General features: G+C 33.3%; 1 non-coding gene across 1 annotated transcript in view; it reads right to left on the reverse strand.

The window, feature by feature from the left end:
- Positions 1–6536: 6536 nt before the first annotated feature.
- LOC119559114 overlaps positions 6537–10000 on the reverse strand; it is a 3971-nt gene continuing 507 nt past the window's right edge. Inside the window, exon 1 of the ribosomal RNA XR_005220673.1 lies at positions 6537–10000. This exon is cut by the window's right edge and continues 507 nt beyond it. This is a non-coding gene — a ribosomal RNA (large subunit ribosomal RNA).

A 10000-nucleotide genomic window follows, 5' to 3' on the forward strand; every position in this document is an offset into this window, starting at 1 on the left:
ATATAAATTTTATAGATTGTTTTCTATCGAATACGGCCATTTTTATATAGCATTCGTATACGTTTGTTGTTTTCACAATATATACTTGTTCCGCCACTAATAATAACAAGTTTTTTAATTATTGATGTTAAAAACACAATATTTTTTTTCGTAATACGTAATAATTTTCTTTATATTTGCATATTTCATTCTAAAATATCTTTTTTGTTCGACATACGTCATTATTGTATCCACACATGTACAATTTTTGTTTAACCAATATAAAATATTGAATTAAATCATTTGTATTTTGATGATAAATTTAAAATTTATCTGTATATATTCATATAAGACTCTTTGGTAATATATAATATAAAACCGAGCGCATATATGATATGTACGTTAGAAAAAATAATATATATATATATTATTTTCTTTTAATATAGGGACACCTCTTTTAATTTATCCCCGCAGGGAATTATCACATAACTCAGTATGTGATAATGGCAGACCAATATACATATATATCAAGATTATCAATACAAAATATATATCATTATTAGCCTGCCTCAATTGTAATTATTTATTTGGATTAACGATAAAGTTCGGAAACAATTTGTTATTCTATGTATAATAGAAACCTTGGCCTTTGTTTCAACATTATTATCTTTGGGCTTAAAATATTAACCGTGGAGCCAAGTCTCATATTCATAAATGAATAAAGAAACAAATTTGACGGATTAATATCTTCTCTACCGACAGACAGTATTTTGTCACGTCAATAGTAGATGGCCGGCCCATTGACCATCCTATAGTAGTTTTTGGACCCAATATCTTTAATTCGGGTATTTTCAATTGTCTTTGCCAATCAACCGTTTGGTACTCTCTCATATAATAAGAGAATACACATATAATTCCATTATATGGATATATCTTCATTATTTTATTTGCTACATCACCCTATAATAGTTTTTGAACCCGTCAACTTCAATTCGGGTATTTTCAATTGTCTTTGCCAACCATTTATATGGTATTCTCTATTATAATAAGAGAATACTAGTGTATATCCATTATATGGATATATCATCTTCATATTATTTGCTACACCACCCTATAGTAGTTTTTGAACCCATCATCTGCAATTCGGGTATTTTCAATTGTCTTTGCCAACCAACTATACGGTATTCTCTCTTATAATAAGAGAATACAAGTATATTTTCATTATATGGATATAATGCCATTTATTTTTCAATATCCATATAATTCATTTAGTTTTGTATGTACAAAACAAGTTTTCTTTATAGTATTGACAAAATCATATGTTTACGCATAACATAAGTTTTGACCAATACGAGGAGGGGCCCGCCAACGACCACCTCCCTATAGTAGTTTTTTACCCCACGCACTACTGCGTGCCTGTTTACAGTACTAGTGCCAGCTATCACTAGGTTTATATATCATGTTTCAGTGATATATGGGTAAATTCTACCATTTATTCTTATGTATATGGCATTTCTATGCCATATTTATACAATCCATTCATATCTTAATGTATATTTATTATATTATACATTATTATGCCTTATAGGTATTATACCTATAAGCCATATCCATACGATTCATTCACTAGTGCCGCCCCTCACTAGGTTTATAATTGTTATATCATTGATATACAATTTATTTCTATATATATGGCATTTATATGCCATATCCATACAATGCATTCACATTTCAATGTATATTTACTTGTTATACATTATTATGCCTTATAGGTATTATACCTATAAGCCATATCCATACGATTCACTTATATAAATATATGTATATTTTTCTATACATAATTTTTTTTTACTTTTGTATGGTTTTCTATGCATATCCATAGTTTATATGGATATGCTTGGCGTTCTATATAGTATTGACAAATTCATATGCATAACATAAGTTTTGACCAATACGAGGAGGGGCCCGCCAACGACCACCTCCCTATAGTAGTTTTTTACCCCACGCACTATTGCGTGCCTGTTTACAGTACTAGTGCCAGCTATCACTAGGTTTATATATCGTGTTTCAGTGATATATGGGTAAATTCTACCATTTATTCTTATGTATATGGCATTTCTATGCCATATTTATACAATCCATTCATATCTTAATGTATATTTATTATATTATACATTATTATGCCTTATAGGTATTATACCTATAAGCCATATCCATACGATTCATTCACTAGTGCCGCCCCTCACTAGGTTTATAATTGTTATATCATTGATATACAATTTATTTCTATATATATGGCATTTATATGCCATATCCATACAATGCATTCACATTTCAATGTATATTTACTTGTTATACATTATTATGCCTTATAGGTATTATACCTATAAGCCATATCCATACGATTCACTTATATAAATATATGTATATTTTTCTATACATAATTTTTTTTTATTTTTGTATGGATTTCTATGCATATCCATAGTTTATATGGATATGCTTGGCGTTCTATATAGTATTGACAAATTCATATGCATAACATAAGTTTTGACCAATACGAGGAGGGGCCCGCCAACGACCACCTCCCTATAGTAGTTTTTTACCCCACGCACTATTGCGTGCCTGTTTACAGTACTAGTGCCAGCTATCACTAGGTTTATATATCGTGTTTCAGTGATATATGGGTAAATTCTACCATTTATTCTTATGTATATGGCATTTCTATGCCATATTTATACAATCCATTCATATCTTAATGTATATTTATTATATTATACATTATTATGCCTTATAGGTATTATACCTATAAGCCATATCCATACGATTCATTCACTAGTGCCGCCCCTCACTAGGTTTATAATTGTTATATCATTGATATACAATTTATTTCTATATATATGGCATTTATATGCCATATCCATACAATGCATTCACATTTCAATGTATATTTACTTGTTATACATTATTATGCCTTATAGGTATTATACCTATAAGCCATATCCATACGATTCACTTATATAAATATATGTATATTTTTCTATACATAATTTTTTTTTACTTTTGTATGGTTTTCTATGCATATCCATAGTTTATATGGATATGCTTGGCGTTCTATATAGTATTGACAAATTCATATGCATAACATAAGTTTTGACCAATACGAGGAGGGGCCCGCCAACGACCACCTCCCTATAGTAGTTTTTTACCCCACGCACTATTGCGTGCCTGTTTACAGTACTAGTGCCAGCTATCACTAGGTTTATATATCGTGTTTCAGTGATATATGGGTAAATTCTACCATTTATTCTTATGTATATGGCATTTCTATGCCATATTTATACAATCCATTCATATCTTAATGTATATTTATTATATTATACATTATTATGCCTTATAGGTATTATACCTATAAGCCATATCCATACGATTCATTCACTAGTGCCGCCCCTCACTAGGTTTATAATTGTTATATCATTGATATACAATTTATTTCTATATATATGGCATTTATATGCCATATCCATACAATGCATTCACATTTCAATGTATATTTACTTGTTATACATTATTATGCCTTATAGGTATTATACCTATAAGCCATATCCATACGATTCACTTATATAAATATATGTATATTTTTCTATACATAATTTTTTTTTACTTTTGTATGGTTTTCTATGCATATCCATAGTTTATATGGATATGCTTGGCGTTCTATATAGTATTGACAAATTCATATGCATAACATAAGTTTTGACCAATACGAGGAGGGGCCCGCCAACGACCACCTCCCTATAGTAGTTTTTTACCCCACGCACTATTGCGTGCCTGTTTACAGTACTAGTGCCAGCTATCACTAGGTTTATATATCGTGTTTCAGTGATATATGGGTAAATTCTACCATTTATTCTTATGTATATGGCATTTCTATGCCATATTTATACAATCCATTCATATCTTAATGTATATTTATTATATTATACATTATTATGCCTTATAGGTATTATACCTATAAGCCATATCCATACGATTCATTCACTAGTGCCGCCCCTCACTAGGTTTATAATTGTTATATCATTGATATACAATTTATTTCTATATATATGGCATTTATATGCCATATCCATACAATGCATTCACATTTCAATGTATATTTACTTGTTATACATTATTATGCCTTATAGGTATTATACCTATAAGCCATATCCATACGATTCACTTATATAAATATATGTATATTTTTCTATACATAATTTTTTTTTACTTTTGTATGGATTTCTATGCATATCCATAGTTTATATGGATATGCTTGGCGTTCTATATAGTATTGACAAATTCATATGCATAACATAAGTTTTGACCAATACGAGGAGGGGCCCGCCAACGACCACCTCCCTATAGTAGTTTTTTACCCCACGCACTATTGCGTGCCTGTTTACAGTACTAGTGCCAGCTATCACTAGGTTTATATATCGTGTTTCAGTGATATATGGGTAAATTCTACCATTTATTCTTATGTATATGGCATTTCTATGCCATATTTATACAATCCATTCATATCTTAATGTATATTTATTATATTATACATTATTATGCCTTATAGGTATTATACCTATAAGCCATATCCATACGATTCATTCACTAGTGCCGCCCCTCACTAGGTTTATAATTGTTATATCATTGATATACAATTTATTTCTATATATATGGCATTTATATGCCATATCCATACAATGCATTCACATTTCAATGTATATTTACTTGTTATACATTATTATGCCTTATAGGTATTATACCTATAAGCCATATCCATACGATTCACTTATATAAATATATGTATATTTTTCTATACATAATTTTTTTTTACTTTTGTATGGATTTCTATGCATATCCATAGTTTATATGGATATGCTTGGCGTTCTATATAGTATTGACAAATTCATATGCATAACATAAGTTTTGACCAATACGAGGAGGGGCCCGCCAACGACCACCTCCCTATAGTAGTTTTTTACCCCACGCACTATTGCGTGCATGTTTACAGTACTAGTGCCAGCTATCATTAGGTTTATATATCGTGTTTCAGTGATATATGGGTAAATTCTACCATTTATTCTTATGTATGTATATGGCATTTCTATGCCATATTTATATAATTCATTCATATCTTAATTTATATTTATTATATTATACATTATTATGCCTTATAGGTATTATACCTATAAGCCATATCCATACGATTCATATACTAGTGCAGCCCCTCACTAGGTTTATATATCTCATTTTAATTATATATTGGTAAATTCTATTATTTATTCTTGTGTATATGGCACTTATATGCCGCCATATCTATAAAAATGCATTTATATTTCAATGTATATTTTCTATATTATACATTATTATGCCTTAAAAAGTTATTATACCTACCATAAGGCGATATCCATACGATTCATTTATATAAAAGATATATGTATAATTTTCTATACATAATTTTTTTTTATGAATATATGGGTTTCCTAAGCATATCCATATAATACATTTAGTTTTATATGGATTAGATTGGTCTTCTTTATTGTATTGCCAAACTCATATTGATAAAATAAGTTTTGAACAATAAGAGGATCAGCCGCCAACCAACCAACCACTGCTACCATTGGAGGAACATATACTTACTTTTTATATGTCCTCTTACTTGAATGGTCCTCTCTTTACTTGAAAATTTCATTACCATAGGAATCTATTTATACATGGAATATGATTTCCACTACTTTTTCGCGTCACTAATAATTAATATGACGATACAGACTTGCTACCATAACATAAGTCTTGAACAATAATAGGAGCAGCCGCCAACCAACCACCAACCAACCAACCACTGCTACCATTGATAGTAATTTTATATGTCCTCTTTAGTTGAATTTCAATACCATAGGAATATTTATACATGGAATATGTTTTGCCACTACTTTTTCGCGTCACTAATAATATGACGATACAGTCTTGCTACCATAACATAAGTTTTGAACAATAAGAGGAGCAGACACACCAACCAACCAACCGCGCTGCTACCATTATATATACTTATATTTATATAAGTCCTCTTTACTTGAATGGCCTCTTTACTTGAATTTCAATACCATAGGAATATTTATTTATACATGGAATATGTTTTGCCACTACTTTTTCGCGTCACTAATAATATGACGATATAGACTTGCTACCATAACATAAGTTTTGAACAATAAGAGGAGCAGACACCAACCAACCAACCGCTGCTACCATTGAATGAACCATATATACAAACTTTTATATATGTCCTCTTTACTTGAATTTTAATACCATAGGAATATTTATACATGGAATATGTTTGCCACTTTATCATCGCGTCACTAATAAGATGACGATACATTTTGTTTGTTCAATATTTACTTATATATTGATGTTTCCAATTTAGGTCTTTTATATTTCTTCTTCCCTACCTTACACACCACAAACAAAGTGGCGTGCGATGCTGCAAGCAAGCATAATGATTATGCCCGCTTGCAACATCTTTATTATCGAATCATCAAGCAAAGGATAAGCTTCAGTGGATCGCAGTATGGCAGCTGCTCAACCACTTACAACACCTTGCCTGTTACAAAAGTCGTTTACAATTGATTCTAGGCTTTGTCATTGTATTAAATAATGCTTTTATATGTAACTAGCGCGGCATCAGGTGATCAAAGATCCTCCCAATTTACTATGTTACAAATTACATTGGCATCACATCCATTGTCGTTTATAAAGTAAATTATAAACTTTAAATGGTTTAGAAGCCATACAATGCAAATTGCCCCTTATTTATCATTGCAGTCCAGCACGGATACGACCTTAGAGGCGTTCAGGCATAATCCAACGGACGTAGCGTCATACCACTGTTCGCTCGAACAAGTATTGTGCCATTGGTCCGTACCTGCGGTTCCTCTCGTACTACGCAGGAATGCTGTCGCAACAACGTTTTGTCATTAGTAGGGTAAAACTAACCTGTCTCACGACGGTCTAAACCCAGCTCACGTTCCCTTGCATGGGTGAACAATCCAACGCTTGGTGAATTTTGCTTCACAATGATAGGAAGAGCCGACATCGAAGGATCAAAAAGCGACGTCGCTATGAACGCTTGGCCGCCACAAGCCAGTTATCCCTATGGTAACTTTTCTGACACCTCTTGTTAAAAACTCTTTAAACCAAAAGGATCGATAGGCCGAGCTTTTGCTGTCCCTGTGTGTACTGAACACCGAGATCAAGTCAGCATTTGCCCTTTTGCTCTATGTGTGGTTTCTGTCCGCACTGAGCTGGCCTTGGGACACCTCCGTTATTATTTGAGAGATGTACCGCCCCAGTCAAACTCCCTACCTGGCAATGTCCTTGAATTGGATCATACCTGAGTAATTGGAGTTATACCAAATTTTCAAATCAAAAATACATAAATGCACCGTTTTATTAAAGAATTTGTTTGCGATTATATAACAAACTCGTGATACTTTGATCAAGAAGCTTGCATCAAAACCCAATACCATAAGATATAATAAATATATCCGTATAATGGCTAGGAAATGATACACGTTCCATTTAATCAAGTAAGTAAGGAAACAATAAGAGTAGTGGTATTTCATTGGCGATACCAAACCGAAGTCTAATATCTCCCACTTATTCTACACCTCTTATGTCTCCTTACACTGCCAGATTAGAGTCAAGCTCAAAAGGGTCTTCTTTCCCCGCTAATTATTCCAAGCCCGTTCCCTTGGCTGTGGTTTCGCTAGATAGTAGATAGGGACAGTAGGAATCTCGTTAATCCATTCATGCGCGTCACTAATTAGATGACGAGGCATTTGGCTACCTTAAGAGAGTCATAGTTACTCCCGCCGTTGACCCGCGCTTACTTGAATTTCTTCACTTTGACATTCAGAGCACTGGGCAGAAATCACATTGTGTCAACACCCGCTAGGGCCATCACAATGCTTTGTTTTAATTAGACAGTCGGATTCCCCAAGTCCGTGCCAGTTCTGAATTGATTGTTAATTGATAATCGTTATAATTAATAAGAACTAATTGGTTTAACCCAATTAGTATTCTTAAAAATTTTAGCAAGAAAGTTCCACAATTGGCTACGTAACTAAACTATCCGGGGAACAAGTGACCAACATAAATGCCAGACACTCTATTTACCCAGAACGAGCACATAAACCATGTTATTGTTTCCCAATCAAGCCCGACTATCTCAATCTTCAGAGCCAATCCTTATCCCGAAGTTACGGATCTAATTTGCCGACTTCCCTTACCTACATTATTCTATCGACTAGAGACTCTTCACCTTGGAGACCAGCTGCGGATATTGGTACGGCCTGTTGAGAAGTTTGCGTGTCCCCACCATAAATTTTCAAGGTCCGAGGAGAAAATATCGACACAACAGTATATGTCATGCTCTTCTAGCCCATCTACCATATCTCTCTGCGAAAGACTTCCATGGTAGTACGGCTATAAAACAGAAAAGAAAACTCTTCCGATATCTCTCGACGGCTTCTTTATGGTCGTTCCTGTTGCCAGGATGAGCACGAGGCCCATATTTAATAACAAACGGATACTCAACAGGTTACGGAATTGGAACCGTATTCCCTTTCGTTCAAAATTATTCAAGTATATTAATTAGCTTGATTTATATAATATAATTATATTTGTATGGCATTTGTGTTTTACTTGAAAATTTTCGGCTTTCGCCTTGAACTTAGGACCGACTAACTCGTGATCAACCACTGTTCACACGAAACCCTTCTCCACTTCAGTCCTCCAAGGTCTCATTCGATTATTTGCTACTACCACCAAGATCTGTACCAATGGCAGCTCCATGCAGGCTTACGCCAAACACTTCTACGCATACCATTGTACCTTCCTACTCACTAAAGTTTCAAAATTTATATCACAAGTAATATAAATCATCTACTTTAGCGGTAATGTATAGGTATACAACTTAAGCGCCATCCATTTTAAGGGCTAGTTGCTTCGGCAGGTGAGTTGTTACACACTCCTTAGCGGATTTCGACTTCCATGATCACCGTCCTGCTGTTTTAAGCAACCAACGCCTTTCATGGTATCTGCATGAGTTGTTAATTTGGGCACCGTAACATTACGTTTGGTTCATCCCACAGCGCCAGTTCTGCTTACCAAAAGTGGCCCACTGGGCACATTATATCATAACCTTGAACTTCATATCAAGAAAGTTAAGGTTCTTACCCATTTAAAGTTTGAGAATAGGTTAAGATCGTTTCGACCCTAAGGCCTCTAATCATTCGCTTTACCAGATAAGATTATTTTATATAACATTAAAATGCACCAGCTATCCTGAGGGAAACTTCGGAAGGAACCAGCTACTAGATGGTTCGATTGGTCTTTCGCCCCTATACTCAATTCTGACAATCGATTTGCACGTCAGAACTGTTTCGGTCTTCCATCAGGGTTTCCCCTGACTTCAACCTGATCAAGTATAGTTCACCATCTTTCGGGTCACAGCATATATGCTCAAGGTACGTTCCAGTTAGAGGCATAAATAATATAAATATCATTATACATAACTATATAGAACGCCCCGGGATTGTGTTAATTAGCTATAAATAGTTAAAAAACTAATCCCATTATTAGTCAAGTTAATTACGCTATTAGGTTTATATCCCAATAACTTGCACATATGTTAGACTCCTTGGTCCGTGTTTCAAGACGGGTCCCGAAGGTATCCTGAATCTTTCGCATTGTTAATCATACAAGTGCATATAATAAACACAAAAATCAATGATAATTATGCCATTATATAATTCCGAAAAATTAACGCACTGTATTCATATAAATCTATCAGCACTTTATCAAATTAATAACATTTATTCTGTGTTAAAATGCAAGCAAATTAATTTGAATAAACTATAAGTTATATTTTATGATAAATTTTGTATGCTAATAGATTACAATGTCCTTATATGGAAAAAATGCACACTAT

The sequence above is a fragment of the Drosophila subpulchrella genome, unplaced genomic scaffold (genome assembly GCF_014743375.2).
Source record: "Drosophila subpulchrella strain 33 F10 #4 breed RU33 unplaced genomic scaffold, RU_Dsub_v1.1 Primary Assembly Seq173, whole genome shotgun sequence".
NCBI lineage: Eukaryota > Metazoa > Arthropoda > Insecta > Diptera > Drosophilidae > Drosophila > Drosophila subpulchrella.